The 25151-nt window shown below is 42.0% G+C and overlaps 1 protein-coding gene across 2 annotated transcripts in view; it reads right to left on the reverse strand.

Annotated features, from left to right (window-relative positions):
• Positions 1-17882, reverse strand: part of FAM172A (family with sequence similarity 172 member A) — a 267639-nt gene extending 249757 nt beyond the window's left edge. For both annotated transcript variants that reach the window (XM_054810178.1, XM_054810179.1), the window contains exon 1: positions 17771-17882. The gene's annotated coding sequence lies outside the window, so the exon portion shown is untranslated. The remainder of the gene's footprint in view (positions 1-17770) is intronic.
• Between the last annotated feature and the right edge of the window lie 7269 nt (positions 17883-25151).

Raw genomic sequence — 25151 nt, forward strand, 5'->3', positions numbered from 1 at the left:
TGAAGAGTAGGACATTAATTTCAAGAAGCCTTTCAACACTACCTTCATCTAAAAGGCCAGTAAGAATCCTCCACAAACAGCAGATGCTAAGGAAAAGTCAAGGAATTAACATTCATGAAGAACTAACACCCTGCCACTGAAGCCTCACAAAATGCCCATGTAACAAGTAATAACGCCACATTCAGTGCAAGATTCGTATTGTGGTGTTCAATTAGTGCATGGGGCTACATCTCAACTGATGACGACAAAAAGAAATGTTGAAGCAATATAATTATTTGGCAAGCAGTTGTGTGAAATGCTCTTTAATTGCAGAATCAGATTTTCCTGTCAGTGTATATTACAAAGATAAGTCACAGGGATTTGGCAGAGTATTCCTTCAAAATCTACCTGAATTGCCCTGTCATACTTTATAAAACCCCCTCTATTTTGCATGAGATTTTAAGATGATCATTGGTTTTACTGGGATTCTGGCTTGAAGATGGAATGAGGAAGACTGACTCTCAACAGCCTCATCTGTACATACTAAGCAGTTACAGGACAAAGTCGGAATTTTTAATCTTTTTTTTAATGCCACTTCTCTCAAGCAATCCCATGGGTCAGCTGGGAGAGAAAAAGGCCTCTGAACACAGAAAAACTCGAAGACTATTAAAAGAGCCTTCTCTTAGGAGAGACACCAAAGTAATTTGCAGGACAGCCACAGAAGAAGAGAGAAAGAGAGAGACTGGAAAACTCTAGGGAAATGATTTCTGCTTAGGCTACCATCAAAAGCTGCTAAAAAACCCTAGACATATGCATATGTGTCTAGTACTTTAAAATCACTTTTCTTCTCCCCCCCCTTTGCTCTTAAGTAATAGTGCGGCTTTCAGAAGGGCTGTCTGCCATTAACTGAACACTCCTGAAAAGACGACAAACAAATCAGCTGGAAACGCAGTGAATCCCAGGTCTGTAGCCCAGATCCTCGTATACAGCGAGGTGTTTCTAATTCTACTCCAGACTCCGTGCTGAGGAGGTGCACAAAGAGAGACTAGGGAAAGGTAAGAGGTGCCCCCAGCTTTCTGTGACACATCCGTTTCCTCCAACGCCTTCCAGAATGCACACATGCGAAGAATAAATATCACCACCCCTCCTGACTATTCTGCATCTAACGTAGATACTCTGATGACACAGAAATATCCGAAACAGAGGGATGCTACGTGGAATCAAATCATGCACAACTGAAATGATCATGCAGGGCTACTGAAGACATTGGTTCATCACCAAGTTACCTTATTTCAGAATCAGACTAAAATACCCCAAATTCCCATAGTGTCGTACCTCCTCTTTGCAGCAGTGTCCAACCTCAAGAAATTTGCCTCACAGCTCTGCCCACAGCTCTTCCCGCTGTAGGACACCTGTTTCTTTGATTTTATCATTTCTGCCAGCTTTACTAATACAGTATCTGAACTGTCTTTGCTCTGCCCTCTAACTGAGAGGCAGCACATGCTATTTGGCCAGCTGAACCAAGAAGCACTGCTTCATTTCAACTGTCTGGCAGGCAAAGCAAACAGCCCAGTGGAACACATGCAGTCCACAGATTTGCTTCCGCTGGATTGTCATAAAGCAGCACCACTTTATAATATATATATATATAAAAGGTGATAATGTAAACACATTACTCTTTTAGCTGATTATTTAAGATTAACTTGATCTTAAAATTCTAACTGCATCACACTTCTATTTTTAATTTTTTCACATCAGCAGATCTTTTACTTTCTACTACAGAACAATAAAAAGATCAAAGTTTAAAAAAGCAAGGCAAGTAAACTTAACCTTTCTTACTGGTTCAGGTTTAAAAAATTAAAAATCTAATATTTACATTAAAAATATTCCATTAATTGCCTAAGTCAGTGATCAGACTTCTTTAGACAGCTTTGCTACTGCCTAATCTAAAACCTTGCTGTATCTGCCCAGAGCCAAGACTGCGAAACAGCTCTAACCATGGCATCATAGAGCACTCTAGGTAGGTAAAGACCTCTGGAAATGATCTGGTCTCCAACCTTCTGTCGGACATTACTTCATTAGGGCTTACAGAGCCTTGCAGAAAGTAAGCCAGGGTGCTGTCAAGACGAGCCTTTAACTTTTGGTCAGCCCTGAAGTGGTCAGGCAGTTGGACTAGATGATCATCATTGGTCCCTTCCAACTGAAATGGTCTAGTCTAGTCTAGTCTAGTCTAGTCTATTCCACTCCCAGTTAGGGAGACTGCACCATGCCTTTGAGGAACTTATCCCAGTGTTTAGTATTTCTAACAGATTTTTGCATACTGAGATAAAATTTCTCCTCTCACTACGCATCCTTGTGAACAGAAAACAACTTCTCCTCTATAACTACCTTCTAGGTATTGGATGACTCATGAAATCTCTCCAAACCTTCTCTCCTCCTCAAACTCCCTTGAACCTTTTTCCAAATGTTGAGTTCTCTAACATGCTAATCATCCTTCTATCATACTAATCATCCTGGTGGCCAGCTGCTGGACCTTCTCCAATTTTTCAGTATCTCTTTAAACCAGAGGACAAACCAGACACAGCACACTGGGTACTCTCTTACCAATACAGCGGAGGGCTCAGCTTGCCTTCACTGCCACAAGGGCACAGCGCTGGCGTTGTTTGACTTGCCATCCAACAACACCTCCAGCTCCTTTTTAGCAGAGCTACATCCCAGCCAGCCATAGCCCAGCCTGCACTGCTGTCTGGGAATTATACCTTTGTCAGTGCACAGTCTTATGGGTAGCTTTGTTAAACTGGTAAACAGGCAATTCCTGTTGGCCTAGACTTCCACCCTGCATGATGGATGATGGATTACTGTTGTGCACAAATGCAGATGATAATGGTGACAATGAACCTGGCAGTTTCATTTGCACCTGTGATTTGAACTTGAGAAGAAAAAACTGGGGAACAACTGTTCTCTTTTTATTCTGGATCCTTTTGCCACACATATTGATAGCTTTTATGTGCCATGCTATTAAACAAAGTTACCCAAACATAGTCCTTGGCAAAACTAAATTCTACCTGTTACATGAACTACTTCAATGAGGTTGAACAGATGTTTCTGTTGTGTAAAGGGTGTGAGTCTGATGTGTGGCTGAGGGAGGCCCTCCCGTTGAGTCACGAGGTTCAGAAAGGACCCCCTTGCTTTCTAAACTCCTTCTCAGAGAGGAGCCTAGGTGCGGCTAGGTCCAGTCTTAGTCCCAGACTTGGTCAACGGTTCATGTCTAAGGCATCGTATCTATAGCCACGTGCCAGAGTCAACCTTTGCCTCTCAGAGCCCTCTCCAGGACTTTCCCTGAGACAGTTTTGCAAAGCTGAAGCAGAGGGAAAGTTTATTAAAGCGACGGATAGAAAGAGTTCAGATTTGCCGTTGATCAACGAATGCACTTACTGCAGGAGCGCTAACGTAGGAGTATAACGCCAGCAAAGTGCTGGCCCGGCTGTTCTTCAGCAAAAGGTGAAGGCGCAATTGCTTACCAAGAAGGCGTCCCTACCTTGGCTGGAGGAGAAGGAGCACAGCCCGTTGCCTGCCTCTTCGGGGTCTTCGGTCTCTTCCCTCCCTCCCAGGGGTAACTTCCTCAACATCCTTTATAGCCCTCCCTTAGCTGTCCCCTCCCCAGGATGACGTCTAACGTGAGTTGGGTGGAGAGTCCAGTACTGTAGTCACAGCTGTTTAGCAGGTACTTCTTTTAGCTCCTTACCATATTTAGGGGTGTCAACTTTAATATGCATTTTGTGGATAATGAAGCAAAAGGTCTCACTCGGGGCACCGTGGCCTTCAAGATTCTGTGCAGAAACCGTTTGTCTCTTTATTTTGCATTCTCTAGCCAAAACAGGGCCGTCTTGCTGCCGTAAGACTCCCTCCTTCGGCTGCTTCTCATACCAACCTTGCGGATCTCCAACCACAACGTTTGCATCAGAGATAAGCAGACACCAGGGTTTTTAACCTCTTATGTGCAATTTTCACAGTATCAAATGGTTTGGTTTAGCCTCAAGTCTCAACACTCTGTCCTAATAGTAACCACTCCAACAAAAGGGCTAAAGAAACTTCATCAATCATTCTAAACCAACCTTGTAAAATTCTTTGTCTTTTTCACGGAAGACACTGCATTTCCTACCAGTTTGCATGAATCCCCACTAAGGAGGAGAACTGTCTTAAATTTTGTAGGTGCAGAAGGTGTGATAGAGGAGAGTTAGTCAAGTACTGCCAAATTCAAAGGTGCAGATAAAAGCAACAGATGAGCAGGAAAAAAGAGAATGGAGATGCAGCTCAGTTTGAGAAAAAAGCATCACCAGAAATTAACTATTTTTGCTTGGAAGGTTCACAGTTTCAGGCCAGACAGGCCCCCAAAAAATCTATCAGAATTACTTCCTGTTAAACAGAGGCCTTTTATTTCCTTCATCTACCACACTCTGAGACTAGTAACCTACGTTTAACCACAGCGGTTCTTCCAGAAAGGCATCCACTCCCAAATTCCAGTTACTAAGAGCTAAAGAGTCCATCACTTGCTGTGATAGTCTGAAATGCTAGTCACTGTCTTTTGTACTTTATTTCCAGGGTGAATTACTGTGGCTTCAGCCAGTAGTTATTACTATGCCTTTGTACGTTAAGTTTTGCCTCCTTATTTTCCCCTTACTTGATTAGATGCTGCAGTCAAGTCCTATCTCTTTCTTCTGGTAAACTAAACAAGCTTAGCAGAGTCTCTTTCTATGACATTTTGATTCTAATGCACAGTAATTTTTTCTGGTTTCTCTGTCCCCTTCCATTTTTTAAATCTGAATTGACAACATTATGCAAGCCAAACTCAAAAGCAAGCCAAACTGCTGGAGTGGGAGCTTCTCAGGAAGTCCCCCGTTCTTCCTGATTTCCTTGTTTTGGTTCTGAAAACCTGACCTGCTTTTTTAATTTAGTTTTTCAGACTGTAAACCTAACTTGCCAAATAACTGGATAACACCAAATCAATTCTTTACTATTTATTATTTTACCAATCTTGGGTTTAAAACAAATGTTACTGGTAATAATTTAACATTATTTCCCAAAATCACTCCTAGCAGTATGAAACATGACCACCACTCCTAAAAACTGTTACATACAACTTTTTCAGAAAGACAGTAAGTATCTCATGATATGGCTATTTTACTGATACTAAACAGTCTTGAATTTTGAATGAGATTTATCTTACAGTACTCCCTTTACAGAATCTTAAATCTATTATAGTGAAGCAGTAACCGTAATGAAGCAAACTCATTATCTGAACAAGTAGAGTTTATTCTGTCATGTAATTATTTATTAATTGAATTTGCCACTAGGATCCCCTTATTTTACCCAAGTTGTGACAGTCAGCTAAACAATTCATTATTGTCTGGATTAAACTACTCTCCTCTAGCAAGTACTGACACACCATCAGCACTTTCCTCATCTTCTAGGATTTCCTTATCATTCCAAATATTATTTAGAATGCATGACAAAAGACTTCCCTTAAAACCTCTTTTATCATTCTTTGGGTCAACTTTAATAATCACTCTCAGAAAAGGCTGTGACTAACCATTAAGTCACAAGAAGTAGCAGACTCTTCATAACTCTATCAGACTGCAATTAGATGCCTTTTTAGAAGGAATTCTGCTGTTAAACACGACTTTTTGATTTCAACAGTGTAGTAGCTGAAAAACGTAACAGCTACAACTAAGTTCATTGATAAATGAACAGTCATTACAGGACAAGGGTAAACAACCGATTGTGTTATTCTACCTTCGTGTCACCTTATGATCAGACAGATAATGCCTAACCCTAAAAAGTCATGTAAACAAAACACGTCCTGAGCTCTGTCCATGTTAAAGTTCTTATTTTTATGTCAACCTCCGCAGCAGCTGATCACTGCTTCTCAAGACTACACAAAAATTAACACAAGAAAAGCAGAGATACATTATACAGTGTGTTGCATGGAAAAAATACAAACCAGCATCAGCCTCACTGAGAGTAAGAGACTCCTGAAAAGCACACTATAGGCAATACAAACATTTTTTCACACAACTGACATTTTTCAATAAAATCTACACTGAAACAGCACCACCTCTGAAGTATTCTTAGGTAAACAAAGATTATTATTCTGTAATGAAACAAAAGCTGTACCGTGCATTATAAGGTCACATTAGCAGTATAAACACAGGACAAAATGAATCTGCAAAGAAAAATATCACATCAGCTACCAAGAACAATTAAAGTACAGCAAAAAAATGTTGCAAGAATCCACATGATAATGCAGTCAAGCCTCCAGTACTCTATGTTTTTAACCTACTCCCAAATGAAAGCAGAAGAAAAACTTCAGTTAGAACAGCTTAAAGATGTGACATAGTATGAAAAAACAAAAACCTTTTGTCCTAAATTCCTTGTGATGGAGATGCCAGAAAAAAAGGAAGAGAAAGAAAAACCTAGAGAAACTGAAATTTTCAGACTCTTCATGCTTTATTACTAGATTCTGCAGTAAACCATGAAAAAGGATACAGAAAAAAAAACAAGAAAATGAGGAGGGAAAAACAGATGGAAAGTAATTTTACAAAAAACCTATCCAAACTTGTTAATAAAAGATCAGCAATGCTAGACAAAATATATGCTTTCTTGACATAAATTAAGTTTAGCAGACTTGGCACAAATCTGGAAGGTGACACAAAAAATCTGATAAAAGATTAAAAAAAATATAGGGAGAGGGACAGGGGACAGAGAATTGTCCTTAGAGACATTAAAATCTAAAAGCACCTAAAAACTTAAGGAGCATGAACTCCACACCCAAAATTATTTGAAATTAGGACTCAAGTGCTTCAAAACCAAGCCCAGTGTAGCAGAGAAATATTATTTTTATATTCCCATTAAAATGTGTCTTAACTATCCAGGTGTTTAACTACCATGAGAACTAAGTATAGGCTTCAAACTAAATGGTGCTCATGGTCACAGGGATTTCAGTTTTGCGTTCTTAGGAGTTTCTTTCTGATTCCGATTCTTTAATTGGTATGAAACAGCCAAAATTTATCATCATGAAACTGTCAAAAGCATCAGGGCCACAGCCATGACAAATTTGTGAAAGCTGACAACACTGGATATTACTCATTCTATTGGCAACCATTCTATTAAGTGCCTTAAAACACCTTCAAGCTGGTTAAAATCATCCTGCAGATGAATAAAACCTTAAAAAGTGTCCGCACTGTGTTTCTATAGATGATAGCATACACTTAGTATGTGTACCTTCTTTACCCAAAGACACTATTAAAACATTGTCCAGCCTACAGCTATCAGGAAATATCAAAATTAAGGTTGCCTGCACAAACATAATTCAGCACCCATGCACTAAACTGCCGTGTTATTAAAAAAAAAAAACCACCAATGTGGAGAAAATCAAAGCAAAGAGGAAAGAAGTCACCTCATTCTCTCCCACTCCTCTAAGCCAGAGTTACCTATATTTAAGTTTCTGTCCAGCTTATATTCTTTTTAAAAAACACCCATGATGAATACTTCCCTAAAGTTAAGTTCCTGTTGTTAGCTAGGTTCATGCTTGAACCTCATCTTGTGCCCCAATGGACATCCAAACTGTCAGACCTCCTGCCTTTTGTGCTGCTTCCCTCAACTGTGGTTGATGGCCCCGAGGAATGGAAGGCAAGGGAAACCCCCACAAAGCTGAAGTTCTCCTCGCTGTGCAAGGTGGGTGGTAGTGAACAACCGCCAGCAACTACAGAGAAACCACGTCCCCCAGTATTACTGACAACTAAACAACCCTGTTTGACATACGTATGAGTATTTTTGCTTTAAATAGAAATCTATTCCTCAAAATACCCTTTTCAGGAGAATATTTCTCCCAGTTTTTGCCACAGCACTTTAATTCCAGACACTTAGGAAGTTTATGCCCTTTCTCTTTGTAGTGTCCCTTCCCGTACCTGCAGACTGCTTTCACATCTTTCTCATTCTCCTATAGTCTGAGCAAACTCTTTCCGCCTTTTCGTATTGCGCTTTTTATTCTATACTTCTGAAGATTCTTGTTGCTTTTGTCCTGGAAGACTCTCCCATGGGCTCAAACCATTTCTTAAATGTGATGCCCAAAACTGACAAAGCCCAAGCAATGTGGAGTAGAGTGAAATTATCGTGTGACATGTTTAAATACGTCCCTTCTAACTATACATCCCAAAAAAATGATTACTCTTCTTGCAACAGCACAGTGCTACTGACGCACGTTCAGACTATGATTCACCTAAAAATCTGGGATTCTTCCTCCTAGAATTATTGCTATTTTGTATTTATGTAGGGAACTATCTAATCTAAGCACAGCACTTTGCATTTGTCCTTTTAAACGGTATTATTTCTTTTACGTTGTTTCTCTATTTATTCTAAGCTGTTTTAAATTCTAAATTTATTCTTTACAGAACTTGAATTCTCTCCCAGTCTAGTACTCTCTGTAAAATTAATAAACGTTCTCTCTACGCCATCATCATCCAAGTCATTAACAAAGTGAAGGCATAATCACATTTATTTTTTTCCACTGCACTTCTGCATTTGTCAATGTGTAGAACGAAGGTGCTCACTTGATAAGGAGCTAATCAGTTTTTTGTCTGACCTTCCTCTCTTGAGCTTTAAGTACGACCCCGATGTTTCTCCCATCTTCAATTCCTCCTCCCTCATATTTAAGTGCCTCTCAATCATCCCTCCCATTTTTCTCACAAGCTTCCAGTCCCACTTGGTGTCATTCCACCCTGAGAGCTTCTAGTGCCATTCCACTCCTTCCCCAAGCTGTCCTCGTTTGTCCCGTTATTTCAAGCGCTTTCACAGAGACACTGCCAACTCACCTCCTCATTCCAAACTTCCCCTCATCCACTCCACTCACCTGGTTTCATTCATCCTGCCATTACAGAACAAGCATGGGAACAGCAAAGCCACTGAGTGTCTTCCTCGGACCAAACTCCTCATTGTTCATTTGGACTGGTCACCCTCACCACAGTTCAGTGGTGGAACAAGCACGACCGGTTGTTCTGTGGCGCTGGTACACGCGTCCAAACAACAAAAAGGGCACAATACGTCTTGTGCAGGTAGAATCATTGCATGTTTTTACCTACTAAAACTGAAGTTGATACCTCGCACAAAAGCAGACCTTGCCAAGTATCGTGTTTCTTATCCAGCGTACAGGGGCTCTGTACCCCAGCACCATGCATACTGTAAGGGACCTCTGGAGGTCAACTTGTCCAACCTTCTGAAAAAGCAAGCCTTACCAGAATAAGCTACTTGGGGACTTGTCCAGTCAAATTCTGAACACATGCAACGATGGTCATTCCACAACTTCTCTGTGCCCTGTTCCCATGTTTAACAACCCTCACGGTATGTTTTTCGGGAACAGTGTATTTCCCATAAAGTAAAACATTAAAATTTATTTATGCGCTATCCCATACTGCTATAGAACAGCAGATAAATGCAATTTAGAACAAGCATACAAAGAAAAAATACTATGTTACCTATACCATGCTCCTTTTCTGGAAAGCTAGACAGTTTAGTGCTACAACAGGTATAATTTTTTTTTTTTTTGGTATTTGTGCTAGTAGTACTCTCTAAAGATTACAATTCTCGGGAATTTTCTAAACAATGTTCTTCTAAATGTTTCCTCTGGACATGACCAGGTAGGCAAAATCTGAGATTCTCAAAGGAATCTGCTACTACCTTTGAAAAATTCAATTTCTGATACAAACCAGGTATTAGTTTTCTCTCTCATCCCAAGAAAATGCAGGTATGAGTTGGTATCATTAAGGAACTGGATTTCCCATCTCAGCATATTTCCATTCCTTCTCTCCTCCCTCTCTCATAGGGAATAAATCAAAGTTCTGGTTATTTTGGTGTGGTCCTCTCACAACTGCTCCTTAGAGATTTATCCTAATTTTTATGACTACTTAAATATTCACCAGAAAGACAAGGAGAACAGAACTAACAGAACAAAGAATGAAAAGACAAAATTTTAAAAAAATTACAACTGAATTGCCCACAGAACGATGTTGGGAAGATAATGAACAAGAATTTAAAGCACTCCTGCAGGAATGTACGTTCAACCTATGTGATATTAGTGAAGTTGGTAGGATGATTCACATGAATGTAATGCTAGAAATCAAGAGATATAACCTATTTAGAAAGAGCAACAATGGAGAACAAATGGCACTGTGTGCCAAAAATGTCATTGTCTGTTTCTGAGTCACTGACAACAGAAAATCATGTCTTAAGAAATAAAGTACAAGACAGGATACTAACTGGGGTTTGCTACAGATACGAAACCTCACATAGCATGGTGGTTAAGCATCTATTGCATCTTGTTGGAAATAAAAGTTTCATTATCACAGTGGACATAACGCTGAGTGAGATAACCTGGAGCTTTCATGCTGCTATTATCAGAACATGCTTGAAATTTCTAAAAATTGAGGACAATTTCTTATGCTGAGAAATGTTAAATCCAACCCAAGGGAAAGCTGTGTTCGACTTCATCCGGACAGATAACAAGTACCCCACTGTGTCATAGAGAACAAATACAGAACAAAGACCGTTCCTGCCCCCAGGTCTTAGAATCAAAGGACATATTCCCAAACACATCTTTGCAAAACGACTTAAGCGGTCCCACCCCCTACCCACGCTACCCCCTCAGCTGTGCTAACAGAACTGCTTCTAGCAATGTAGAGTGAACCCATTCAGGCAATCAGATCTGTGTTAAACCAGAACAGGGACCTGATCTGGGTTAAAACTACCTTCCCTTCTCCCCCCCCTCCCCCCCTTTTTTTTAAGGGTATACTTTTAACTTATCAATTCTCAGATTCAGTTCATTACCTGGTACAACTGAGGTGACAGAACAAGGCAGGAACATACAGCTGCTGCCTGAAAACTTTTTAGCCTGATTTGCCAACATGAGCAAGAAAGAAATACAGACAAAGCAAAAGGAGGACTCAATAAATGATCACTGTGATAGGCAACAGTTTATTCTTCAAAATGTCATTCTCTGGTATTCCAAAATACAAACATTTAAAATAAAGTATCAAGAAACCTCCAGTAATTTTTGACCAGCACATATCAAGCGCAAGTCTGCACTTATAATAGCTTTGTTGATTTTGCTGGCTCTGCCTGCTCTGAAATATTTCTCCTTGGCTTGCAGGTGGGCAGCTATGTTAACACAGCCTTGCAGCTTGGGAGTTATCAACATACAGATACACAATTCCCAGTCGTTCAGATTTTATTTCACAAGATTTAATCGTATGCTTCAGTGGGGAGATACTCTTTCACTACACGGACTATTATTCTTCAAGAGAGTTACAGATTGTGTGCATGAGCACACCTACTTATCCCTCATTTCACCATATTTCCATAATGCCTTTGTATAATGGCTCTTTCACTACCAAGTCTTCCTGTTAACATATTTCGCCTTTTAAAATACTTCCAGTTTTGTTTTTGATTGTGCTGCCTGTTTTTATTTAAATCTAGTCCACTTACTCAACATCTTATTTCTTGAGATGGGTTTATAACACACATGTTCTGCAAGAGGAATTACATGCTCCTTTGTTAGAAAAAAAAGCTGGATGTTTTCAGGGTTGCTTGATTATATGCTAGTGCTTAGGACAAGAAGGAAAAAAGCAAAGAAAGACTATGGTTTAGCATCTTCTTCAGTTAAACAAGGAGACTGAGATTTGCATGTATTATATGCTAATGGTGCTATGCATAGATATGACATTCACTCAAATGTGTATGTATTGGGTTTGCATAGCTAGGTTTTGGTAGCGCAGGGGCTACAGGGGTGGCTTCTGTGAGAAGCGGCCAGAAGTTTCCCCCATGTCTGACAGAGCCAATGCCAGCTGGCTCCAAGACGGACCCGCCACTGGCCAAGGCCGAGACCATCAGCGATGGTGACAGCTGCTCTGGGATAACAGAGTTAAGAAGGGGAAAAAAAACCCTAGTAGCAGTTTTTGCAGCCAGAGAAAGGAGTGAGAAGATGTGAGAAACTCTGCAGACACCAAGGTCAGTGCAGAAGGAGGGCAGGAGGTGCTCCAGGTGCTGGAGCAGAGATCCCCCTGCAGCCCCTGGAGAAGACCATGGTGAGGCAGGCTGTCCCCCTGCAGCCCAAGGAGGTCCTTGGTGGAGCAGAGATTCCCCTGCAGCCCCTGGAGAAGACCATGGTGAGGCAGGCTGGCCCCCTGCAGCCCATGGAGGTCCATGGTGGAGCAGATACCCACCTGGAGCAGATACCCCACGCTGGAGCAGGGGCCGAGTGTGAGGAGTCCTCCCCCTGAGGAGGAAGGAGCGGCAGAGACAGCGTGTGAGGAACTGACCCCAACCCCCATTCCCCGTCCCCCTGTGCCGCTGGGGGGGAGGAGGGAGAGAAATGGGGAGTGAAGTTGGGCCGGGCAGGAGGGAGGGCTGGGGGGACGGGGTTTAAGCTTTGGCTGTATTTCTCATTGCTCTGCTCTGATTTGCTCGGTCATAAATGAGATGAATTTTTCTTTACGTTCAGTCTGTTTTTCCCATGACGGTAACTGGTGAGTGATCTCTCCCTGCCCTTATCTTGACCCACCAGCCTCTCATGATATTTTCTCCCCCCTGCCCAGCTGAGGAGGGCAGTGACAGAGCGGCTTTGGGGGCATCTGGCCTCCAGCCACGTCAACCCAGCACAGTCCTTTTTGAGTCTTTGTGAAGCCTGGCTTGCAGAACTTTAAAATAAACTATAACCACTATGTTACCTGTTGGGCCTGGTCTTTGACACAAGAAGACGACAACCTGGAGTGTACCTGGCACACTGACAACACAATCAATCAGAATCACCTTGTCCGTCTTCTCAGACAAACAGTTAGTACTCTAAAAACCAAGACAGTTTTCCTTTGAGCACTGAGGTATGCAACAGCTGAAAAGTACAGCTGAGCTACTAACTGCCAGCATGTAGCAGAAATAAAACAAGAATCAGGTCCACTACACCTGCTCCTGAGCCAAAACAGACTTCAGTTAAGGGATGACGAGAAACAGGAGAACCCTCTTCTGTGTCCCACCAGGAGCTTTTGTTGTGCACACTGCATAAAGCTGACACGGTGAAGAAAGCTCAGTAGGCCAGCAGACTATGTACATTGCAGCTGAAGCATCCAGAGAATTCAAAACAAATATCTTAAAAGATTTAATTGCAAATGGAAAACGGCAGCTTTATGAAGCTTATAATTCAGCGAAATCCAGACTAGCTGTCTTGGGAAATAGTTCACAATTTCCAAAGCTATCTTCCTATTAAATTTCATATTTCTTATCTACATCTTGGAGATGCCATGGGGTACTTAAGAGTAATCAAGAATATTTTCAATATAGTCCAAAACATTTTTCAGTAGGTCCCACTCAAAAAAATATTTAGCTTAATCCTTGACCCGAAATTGGCATTAAACAAGAAAACTTCCTTATGAACAACTGCTAATAAACTACAAAAAACATGCAAAAACTTGAACAATGTAATATGATGGGTCTAACTTTAAATGCACAAGCATCAAGACACAAACACTAACATTCAGTATCACTGGTGTGTCAGGTACGGACTTGCTTCCAGTCCACACCAGACCTGGCTAATCTGCAGTCCAACTGACAATGTGTACAGCTAATTCTTATTTTAATCATTATGTCTCTTCCTAGATGTATGATAAAGCAAATTTTCTTTCATTTTTCTGCCTGAGAAAAAAAAAAACTGTTTGCTGACAGAAGAGTTTCCTCAATTTACCACTGTACTAAATATATTGGATTTAGCTAATACTACAGTTGCTAAGACAATATTTATTTCAGGTAAGTATTAAAAATCAATACTTCCAAGACCCAAATGCCTATATTGCAGGTTTAGCACAGATCGGTCCCCTTTATCTTCTGCTGGGCAATAGGAAGCTGGAAGAATGCAGAAACTACAGTAACTGTAAAGCAGAAACAACTAAATTACCCTGATAAACTCTACATGGTTCATCCTTCCTCTCTGGATACTCACTTGACAGAAAACAAACTGCAGTACCAGAGGGGTTCCATCAAGCTGGAAGTTGATACTCTCCAGGAGAGTGTAACAGGAATAAAAGCAGTTACATGAAGACTGTACTAGCCTGCAGAGCAGGACACCATCCTCACCAGCAGTATAATTAATAATTAATTTGGAGGAGCAGACTGCTCAGGAGACTGGTAGAGGGACTTTCACAACAGTCAGTTCAAGGTGACTCAGGCTGTGGACCCACCATCTGCTGAAGCCCGTATGATACAACATTTCCAGCCCTTCTCCTTCTTCCAGCCTCTCCACTCCCAACCATAGCCCCACATCCTTTCTCATAACGGCACTCGTGCTAGGGAGCGAGCTGATGCCACGAGAAAGGAGCATTTCATCTCTCTAGTTCTGTATCAGCTTCCTCACAGGTCACTATGTGGCCAGGAGGGACGGGGCAGGAGGAAGAGGAGCGCTGTCCCTTCCAGCTGCAGAGACCTAACGTGAACAGGCTGCGAAACTGCACCCAGGGCACTCTGTTAACAGAGCGGGTCTGGAGCTGGAGGGGAACAGCTTGGGGCTGCCAGCCCAATTCCTGGAAGCAGTCAGCCACAAAACAAAAATCACTACCAAAACTGTCACTAGTAAGTATCTGATGGTGAGCTGAGCAGGAAGGTCAAGGATTATACAAAACTGAATGCTGTATCTTTTCACCTTCCAGTAAGACTCAGTCACATCACAACAGTGGAAGGAATATTAAAACATTAAGTTCTCAGAGTCCTCACTCCAGAGTCTTCCTCTCAAAAATAAAGAAGTGCATATATATACACATAACACACATTCGAACCACAGCGCTTAAAACACTGCACAACATCCATGCAAAATAACCATTTTAAACCCATTAAATTGTACTTCAGGAATTCCACTCAGTGCAAATCTGTGAAACTGATCTACAGGCTAAGTAGATATATGTACGACCACACTTATAAAGAGAAAAAAATGTCTCTTTTAAGGCAAAAAAAAATTCACAGGGCGGCATTAAATTTCATAAGCAGATGTTTTCATGCCCACTGTTAACCAATTTGTTTCAGTAAGGGAGTGGAAAAAAATAAAATAAGATATCCATTCATTCTTTGTATGTATGCTTTACTTCAAAGAATTCCAGGAATCTATTGTAAATCTAAAAAACTCCTCAGTCACCACAGCACATTGTTCCCCAAAGGAACAGTGGGTCAAATTCAAAGTACCAGCAATAGAGTCGCATTCAGAACTTTTTCTATAGAGCCTGGAATGGACAAAACCTCCAAAGTCAGCGCTGAGTCTTCAGGGGAAAAAAAAAAAAAAATAAGGTTGTGAACTTAAAAGAAAAGAGACCAACAGATAAATCCCCACTGAGTAATTATAAGGAGAAGCTCTCCCAAACATTAGCTAACCAGTACATAAAAGACAATTGAGTAAAAACCATGGCCAAGTCAACTAGCAGATTAACATATAGACATAATTGGCTACAATCACTGAAAAAGCAATCTGAAGAAAACAGACAAAATCGAGGCACTGGTGAGAAAACTCCAATAATTAAAGGTATTTCAGTAAGGCAGACAGCACTCTGAGCGTGCACTATGCTTCTGAAATGATGATGCCCTTGTCCGCCCTCCAGCTGCTCAGTACTGTTGGCCTGCTGGAAGTTTTCATCTCATTCCTACGCCTACCAGCGTTTGCTAACCTATTTCAGACAAAAAGAGTCAGGTCAGCTTAACCACTATAAATATTACATCTGTCTTAACCCACCACGTTTTGACTGAGGCGGGCTGGGGAGTGCCCAGACTAACACCAAGGGTGGCACATCAGACCTCCAGCAGGCAGTAAGCGATGGCAGTGACTTCAGAACGGGTACAGCATCGCCTGGGGCTTCTAGACAGAGTTACCCTATACAGACTGGTACTCTCATGAGTAAAGAATGATTTTTTTTTTTTTTTGAAAGTGAAATAATATCTGAAACACTCAGAACACCAGATCTGTTCAATTTCAAACCCAGAGGAGCATATAAAGACATGCTTCCTGTATTTTACATCGGTATCACTCTGTGATACCCCCTAAGCCGTTAAGTATCTTTGATTGCTAAGATTTCAGTTTTCCCCACACAAGATCATTTTTACTTTTTCCTACATAATTACGAAATACCTGAATTTAACATCCCGCAGGCGTTCTCTAACCACTATGATCTCATCGGGCAGCTTTACCATGGGTAGCATAACACGTTGCCACCCTCTTTCACCCACAGTCTCATTAATGATTCCAAGAAAAAATATCAGTGATTACTAAAAGGACCCCACCTTTTTGCTGTACTAGTGTTATTTAAACTTATTTGAAGGCAAATATTGTTACCACCCTACTCTTTACTGGGTCACCAAATCACTATGCCATTAAGACCAAAGATATCCAGTTAGCTTTGTAATTGCTGTTGATTTTATAATACCTCTTTTGCCAAGGGCAGTATGTCCTGACCAAGGTCTGTTACCTGTTTACTCAAACTTACTACCTCTGCCAAAAAGTTCATGCAGAAATAGTGTAAAGCAGATGCTACATTTTGTGAAGACTTGTAAAGGTGGCTTACACGAGACCAAGCAGCTTGGCTCATGTAACAACACGGTTAAAAGTTAACTATCTGGAAGGAAAGCAGTACATTCTCTACCGAAAGCTTCAGTATTTAGCTTCGAAAGAAAAAAGATGCCAACATTTCTTTAAAAAGCCAAGTGCGTGATTTTTTTTGAAAGGAACTATAGATGCAAAACATCTGATGTTTTAGAATAATGAATTTTGAGTTATCTCACTGCCAAACCAAAACCAAGTAACAGTAATAATTTAAACTCCCTACACTCGCGTCTGGGTAACTCAGAAATGACAAATATTTCATGCAGCTTTCTAAGCTGCCAGACCAACTACGAAAAACTTCACTCCAAAAAGAAGTTTTCAATCACATATAACTAGGAAAGCAAAACTGGGAATGAAAATTACCACTCCAGCCCAGCTATGTTATTAAGTCAGGAGAACCATGCGCACACAGTAACTTTTTGTCACTTACAACTGTACAGAAAGCTTGCTTTAGGTCACAGGGAAAACCAACAAGCGGTGTTTTGTGAAAGCTGCTGACAGCACCAAAAAGCGGCAGCAGTGACTGTGAGCACGGATTTGGGGGAAAAAATGCTTTAAATCACTTATAAAATTAGGAACGATTAACGTTATCCTCTGTTCCTGGTTCATTTGCCACTCGGCATCGGAAAACGATTCCGCAGGTGCAAGCAGGCGAAGCGGCCGCAGGCAGAGCGCGGTGACCGGCGGGGTCGGGGCGCAGGTGACACCGCGGCCCCCCGTAGTTAACACGGGTCTTGCCGGGGCAGGCGGCACCCACGCACTCTTCGGCCCGCTCCCGCGGAGCGCCGGGGCGAGGGCGGCGCGGAGAGCCCGGGGGGGGGGGGGGGGGGGGGGGGCGGGACGGCCGCAGGCAGCCGCCACCGCCCCCCTGCAACCCCGCCGCCGCCGCTCCAGGCCTGACACCGCGACCACGCGAGGCCCGCGGGCCCGGCTCCTCCGCCCGGGGCAGGGCCGCGAAGGGAGGCCGGGCGCCGCCGCCCCCACCCGCTCGCCGCCACGGCGCTGCTGGCGGGGCGAAGGCCGGTCGCCCCCCTCCCGCCTCAGGGCCCCCCGCCGCTCCCCGCGCCCCTTCGCCGCGGCGGGCGGTGCCCGGGGCCGGGGCCGGGCCGCAGCACGTACCTGGCGCCCGTCGCCGGCGGGGCGGGGCGCGCGCGGCGCCGTCACCGGGGAACGCGCGGCCGCTCCGGCTCCTGGCGCCGCGCGCCGCGCCGCCCGCCCCCCTCCGGCTCCACTTCCGGGGTCCGCGCGCGGTGACGTCAGCGCCCGGGGGCGCGGCGGGGAACCCGGAAGTGGAGCGGTGAAGGGCGGCCGTGGCCGTGGCTTCGACTCCCAGCCCTCGCCCCCAGTGCTGCCAAAACGTGCCTGAAACACGGGGCCGGCGGTTGGCGGTCTACGGGGAGGCCCGGCCCGGCCCGGCCCGTCCTGTCCCGTCCCGTCCCGTCCGGCCCGGCCCGGGCGCTGCCCGCAGGCCGCGGCTTCCCCCGGGGACGTGGGTTTTGAGGTGCTCGGTCGGAATAACGTCAGGGCCCCGCTGTCACGGAGCGGGTGTAACGGTATCTCGCCCGGGGCTGTTGCCGGGGTGGTAGATCTCTCTGGGAAGGCCGTGCTTCCACTCCGAGTTTCCATTTTGATAGCTTAGGAACGTGTAAAAAGAAAAGATTTGGGATAAAATTTTTCATGCCAGGTGTTCCAGGCATCGCCAGAAACACACAAGGACGGTGTGGCCCTGGCCTATACTAACACAGCGGCCCCACGAGCAGTCCCAGCACCCTTGAGCTGGCATAGCAAGAGTAAGCCCACTGAGTCTCGTTTCTGAGGTGCGTTGTCTTGCTCCCCTGAAAACCTTTCCAGATTTGGTCAAATGGCTGTCTGCTGAAAACCCACAGTATGCAGACGGAGGGTGGAGGTTCCCACCTCTCGTGGCTGTGTCTGCACAGGAAGGTTGTGACCCGTTCCTGTGCCACGGGCAGCCGAGATGAGTGGTGTATCACGCACGTAACTGGAATGTCCCACCCCCTCTTAGCTCCCAGTCATCACTGAGGGCCAAATGCACTGAAGCAGAGCCGTGGACAGGTCTACATGGGAGAAGATAAAACATTTTTCATCCAGGTTACTCTCAGCTGCTTTCTCTGTTATGACTGAAAGCAGAGAGCTTGTATGTTTTGCTCTCAATGGCTTTCTGCAACACCCAGGGAAGGAATAAGTGAAATGCTTTCCTTCTTCAATGCAGAAGATACTATAATGTCTTGGAGGACTTGTCTACTTACATTTTACAAATTATGTTTGGTATTTTGAGTTGAGCCACTTGTATTGAGATATATTTTCCCCTTGTATTCCACCTGTTAGAAGTGGTGTTTAGGTGTCTGTGTTTGCATGAGACATTTGGGGTGCCGCACGACAGTGCTGTGACTGAGGTCTAGCCCATCAGCTCTGACTCTTATTTGTAGCAGAAGCAAAGAACTCAGGGTTGGGGGAGGATATCAAGGGAATCGTTAAATGAACATTTTTGGTAACTGCATTGATTTAAGCAACCCCACCCTCTCACTCAAAGTTCATGCCATCTCTCTTCGCAGGTAGGGCTGGGTTGCAAAGTGAAGCTGGTTAGGGCAGAAGTTGTTATTTTTTGGGGGGTTATTTTTAATTTGGATCCATTTCTTAATCTGATTTACCATAATTCTCCATCTCCTACAGTCTGAATAAAACCCCACAAAATCCAAATAACAACAAAAATGAACCATTGGAATGGTAGGTATCAGAAACAAGTTTTAGGGGCAGCTTGCGTGAGCAGGACAGGTAAAAAAAATGCCTATCTGTGATCTTGATACAGCCCTTTATAATTACAGATCCAGGGAAGAATTCAAGGAGGAAGAGCTTACCAAAACAAGGGGCAGGGGGTAGTGGTTTTGGAGATGCTTGACAAGCAAAGAACTATTGACCATAAACTTGAAGCTCTTTGTGTTACAAAGAGGTAGCCAAGGGGAGATCTTCAAGTTTAATTAGAAGACCGGCCCTAAAATTCCAGATATCAGTAGTGAAGAGGAAACGGAGGTAGTATGTGGTAAATAGTCATTTGTTGGAAGCTGGGCTTTTATCTTCTGTTTGCATGTAGCACTGTGCAGTTCTGGTGTTTTATAGACTTCTGTGATCTACAGTAATACTAGTAATAGGCTAATACTAGCAAAAATACTAATGTGCATGCTTAGTGTTGTATCTAAACAAATTGAGTGTTTTGATTCTTTTTCAAGAACTATGACTGTTTTCTTCTTCAGTCTTCTATCTTCCTAATGCTATAGCATTCGTAGATGGCTACGGATATGTTACTTAAGCCCAGTGGTTTAGACCTGTTTATTTATTGCTTGTTGAATGCGCAGTAAAGCTCTTGAGTTCAGTTTTCAGAAATATTAAGTGTCAATAGTTACGTCTGAAATGGCTGGAAGCTGTGATTTGCTCACACAAGGTGCTGTAGAACCTCAGATATGTAAATGGTCAGGTCTGCATTATTTTCAGTTGAGCATCCAAGATTATTGAAACTGCTTTGCTTATTTTCAGTTCCAAATTTAAGGAAAAACGCCATTTACTTATGTGAGTTACGTGAAAGTAAGTTAAAGTTTGAAACACTCAGATACAGTAGAAATTATTTCCATAAAATATCTTCAAAAAATAGGATTTTACCCATGTCTGGTAAATGGAGCTGCATTTCAAAGAACAGAGAGAAAACAAGGCATTGAACTGTTTGTTACTACATTAGCACTATTCTTCCCATGTGGCATATGAAACAACAGTCCCCTGTAAAAAGAGTGTGTGGTCATCTAATTAAAACTATCTTGGGCTGTGTGTTGTTAATGACTGCTAGTGTGTCTCGAGTCTGCAGGAGGTTACAGACCTAGTTAAAACTGATGAGTGGGTTCAGCATTTGTTACATGGTCCTTCAAATCTGGTAGCCTCTGTGACTGTAAAGGAAGCACACGGAACACGAAAAGGTTAAAAGTGCTTGGAAAAAAACATCCTCTTTGTATACATTCTTTCCAAATAAGCTGGATTGCACCTACTCATACCCAGCTGGGATGACTCCCCTTAGACTGCCCAGTTACTCAATACTACGCAGAGTTAAACCAGATTTTGACACACTTGTGAACACAGATACAAATAGAAAGTGTGGTAGGTTGCAAAGTGGTGCTACTCAGAGCAGATCCTGTCATTCCAGTACAATCACAATCTCCTGAGTAAATCAACACCCTGATGCATCTGAACTGAAGTAAAGGCACTGATTGCCCATGGGGTGAAGTGAAGGTGGGGATGATGATATTTCAGACCAGAATTACCTGGTCAGGTGGATGTGGAGCAGCTAAGGAAGAGACTGCAAAAGCCTAAGCTGAAAGGCAGTGATCAGGTAGGAGAGAAATGAGCAGGAGCAATCTTTGGGGAGTGTGATTAGTTTTTGGATATAATATGTGCAACATAGTCATTAATGAGACAGAGATAAGAATTTTATGTGCATCCGTGAAATTTGCAGATGACACTAAGTCGAAAGGTATTGCGAGTAATGATCTTGTCTAGAGGGAGAGAAGTAGGGTGAAATTTGACAGCATAAAGTTCAAAGGCACTGAAAGAACAGAAAACCTTTGCTATGAACTCATTATTAGGGTAAAGGAGGAGGAAAGAGGTCTCGAAAACCTTTGCTATGAACTCATTATTAGGGTAAAGGAGGAGGAAAGAGGTCTCTTTTAAGGACATTAAGATTTCTTGAAGACCTGATTTCCTGTGTCTTGCCACAATGGTTAAACCAACAGTCAGATGGTCATGGATCTGCAGGAGAGAGGCACTCCTCCTTTTTCTAGTATGAACTAGACATCCATTCTGTTTGCCTGGACTTGATCCCTAAAGGAGTCCTTTCTGTTACCATGCCTTTGTTTCTTCCGTCTCAAAATATAAATAATAAAACAAAGGGCAGACACTGTGTTCCTTTCGCATGAAACAATTAGGAAATTGAATTTGAAAGAGAGGGAGTTTCAAAGAGAAAAATTGTCAACCGCTAGTCCTGTGAAATAGCTGCGACGCTGCACTGAAAACAGCACAGAGGGGGAAAAAAAAGTCAAACTCTGAAACAAGACCCAGAGACTTTCAAGAAAGCCACTAAAGTAGTAATACCTTGGCAGGAAGAGGCCTGGGATGCCCTGGGAACATGAGATAAGCAGACCAGCCGGCCGATGAAGGAGGCACCGACCTGGGCGAATGGCTCCATGAGTGTGTGTCTGCAGCATGGAGATGAGAAAAGCTGTTCTCACCGAGGGCTGCAGTCTGCATGACAGAGCATGAAATTTTCAGTACTGTCAATATGAAAATGCTGTGGGGTTTTTTGTTGGGGTTTTTTTTTTTTTAATTTTGAGGCAAAAAGTGTAACTCAACAGAATCGAACATGGGAGAAGTTATTTTAAGACTTCATCATCATATCTAAAGAGGAGCACACCAGGGGAACCAAATATTTGTAGCGTCTATGACAAGTGATCATGGTCTGAAGACAGTTCTTATTACAGTAACATAAATACTGCTTCAACAAGGCTTATTTCAAATGGCTGAAAAAAATGTCAAATCTCATCAACTCAAAAAATTGAACAGAAAACCTGAATGAAAATATGAATGAAACCACTTTGAACCCCAAAACGCAGGCTTCTGCTCTTTAATACTGGGGCTTAGTGGAAACAGGGAAGAAGCTCTTAAGGTCATAAATATAAATGCAGCATAAACAGACAAAAAGGGAATTTGGTAATGGATACCAAGGAAACGAGGAATTATTTAAAACTTAGGTGAGAAAAGAGTCAAAGCATATAAAGGAAAAAGCTGCAAAATGCAGTATTTTTTTATTCCCATTCTCTGCAGTACATTCTTTATAGTGTGCTTTGTCGTCCTAGATTTTATTTGTTTCTATTGATTTTATTTATCTTTTTTGTCTTTTAAAAAGCTGCCTGCAAAACTTCAATTGGCACAGACATGGAAACATAAAGCAAGATAGGACAAGAAATTTGGAATGACAGAAGGCGCCTTGTCTTTTTTTTTCTATTTTTTTTATACCACCCGCTCACAATTAAAACTTTATCTCCTCCAGATGACACACAGAAGGTGGGCAGGATTTTAGAAGCAGCTGATAGATGATTGTAGCAAGTAGGATGTCTGATTTTAATAGCTATCCTGCAATGCAACTCTCATAAGCAGTTGTTAAATCCTCCTGTGGTTTAGTACTAGTGGAGCACCACAGCCCTTTCTTCTTAAGTACCCACATTTCTGCTTTCAACACCTGACAATGTCAAGTATTAACATCTTTAGTTCTCAGTCAGATTACTGCTGGTTAAGAGCACTCTAAACCTCGAAAATGCGGTTGGCAGCAGGGGCACCCAAGTATGCTGAGGCTGATCACTTTTATTTTACGTGGGCTGGATTTACGTTTGCAATAAATGTGAAGTGGTCTGTTTATAGCACTTGAGCTTTGTGCTGAATCCTGAAATTGAAAGATGCAATCCAGTTTAGGAATCTCTTGCTGTGACAAAAAGATGCAAAGGGTGTCAGGGTAAAGAGGAAGCACATTAAAAAATGCATTGTACTTCTGCTCTGTCCTACTGACCATCTCACGTCACCTACTTTTCGAAAATCACAGCATATTAATGCTGAAGAATGTGTTTGCACAATAGAGGCCTCACTACTGAACAACCCAGCTCTTGTTACACACAGATCTGGAAAATATACCAATTTTTTTAAACTTAAATTTTTTTTGTCAATGACAGTTGCTGTTTCCAGAGGTTAAAAGAACAAAACAAAACAAAAAAAGGCATAGCCTTGTCATCTAGCAGTTGCATTTAAGAATGGCAACATTTAGGATGTGTGATTCTTGGGAAAAGTTATCCCATGTCTTTGGGACACAAAAATTTCTTCTGAGGCTAAGTCCAAAAGAAAACATAGCGGGAGAAAAAAAAATCTCTTTAGAATTCCCTTTGTAGTTTCTTTTCATGTGTTCTTTTGGCTTGGCATCGATGGAATAGGCTTTTTGTGTACCGTGTATGGTGCATAAATACAGAGAATGCATGTCATGAAAAATAAAAACATGTTACCTTTTGAGAAACACTTTTCACAAGAATTAAATTAGAAGCTTAAAAAAAAAAGTGAAATACTGAAAACTCATGAAAATCCAACATTGTTCTTGAGTGCTCTGCAAGGCTGAAAAACCTCTCTTGGCTTGGAAGTTTTCTTTAATTCAAAATTCTTATTCGGCTTGTTGTTTACACCCTGAATCTGTTTCTTATGTCTTATTCCTGGATAATTTATTTTAGTTCCTGCTATTGTGCCAAAAGTATGATACACAAATATTCTCAAATTTGTCTTCAGCAGTTTTTGCTGAAACTAGAACATAACATAAATCTGTCGTGACATTCACTTTTATGCTTCATTATATGTTCTTGAGAGTTTTTACAGTCTGTTATGTCTTTGTTTTTCACTTACTGCTTCTGCATTTGTTGTAAAGATTAAATATATATGATCTATATTTCAAGCTAGCACTCCTAATTCTTTGGTCCTGTATATAGTTGTTCAAAAAAATGCCAGACTGGTATGAAAAGTTTTGGTGGAATGAAACAAAGATTGAAAGCAACACTATTGACAGAACTTTATTGTCTGTGTTCTACTATTTAGTCTGTAAATACATGGGTTTATGATGTAAACCTTGCAAAGTTATTTTGCTGCTGTTACATGTGCAAACAATTTAATTGTACTTTGAATTTTGAAATATTGGATCTCAATATATGATTACATGATTTATTTTTGCAAGAATGTACTTAGCATACCTATAATTTTTCTGTTCCAAACTATCAATCCCTCAACTCCACAAATGATTTCTGAATAAATTATGCATGTTTGAGCAGATGACTGCTCCAGGGTATTATATAACTTTTTTAAAAATTGTACAACTGTCATCTCAACAATTTGTGTACACATAAAATGGAAAAGCAAATACATATACCTTTTCCATTATGTAGTTTAAGTGCACCTTTTGGATCTCGACTTGAAAAAATGAGATCCCTAAAAGGGCATGGCACGTAAGATACCAGCATTTTTCTGTTCTTCCCACTTCTAACCATAGAAGGAATACTGTGGTTATCAGGGAGAGACCTGACAAAGCTGAACTGAGAAATCATGTTAATGATAGACCATTTTAGTAGAGAGATTTAGATTGAATTAGGTCCTATAGTGCCTATTGCCATGGTAGACCGTTTTTACAAAGACTACTCACAAATTACTTCTGCTACTGGCAGTCACAGTGACTTTATCAATGCCCAAACTACTTGTGCAGATTGTAACCATCATGTATTGACCAATCATCAGTCCAGATGGAAAGAAACCAAAGCAGCAACAAAAGCAATAGAATTAACATAACAATATAAACGTAATAATAGGCAAACAATCCCTTCCCCTTCCTCTCCTCTCCTTTAAACAAAACCAAAAGCCAGCTACCAAG

This window comes from Grus americana, chromosome Z (genome assembly GCF_028858705.1).
Source record: "Grus americana isolate bGruAme1 chromosome Z, bGruAme1.mat, whole genome shotgun sequence".
Taxonomy (NCBI): Eukaryota; Metazoa; Chordata; class Aves; order Gruiformes; family Gruidae; genus Grus; species Grus americana.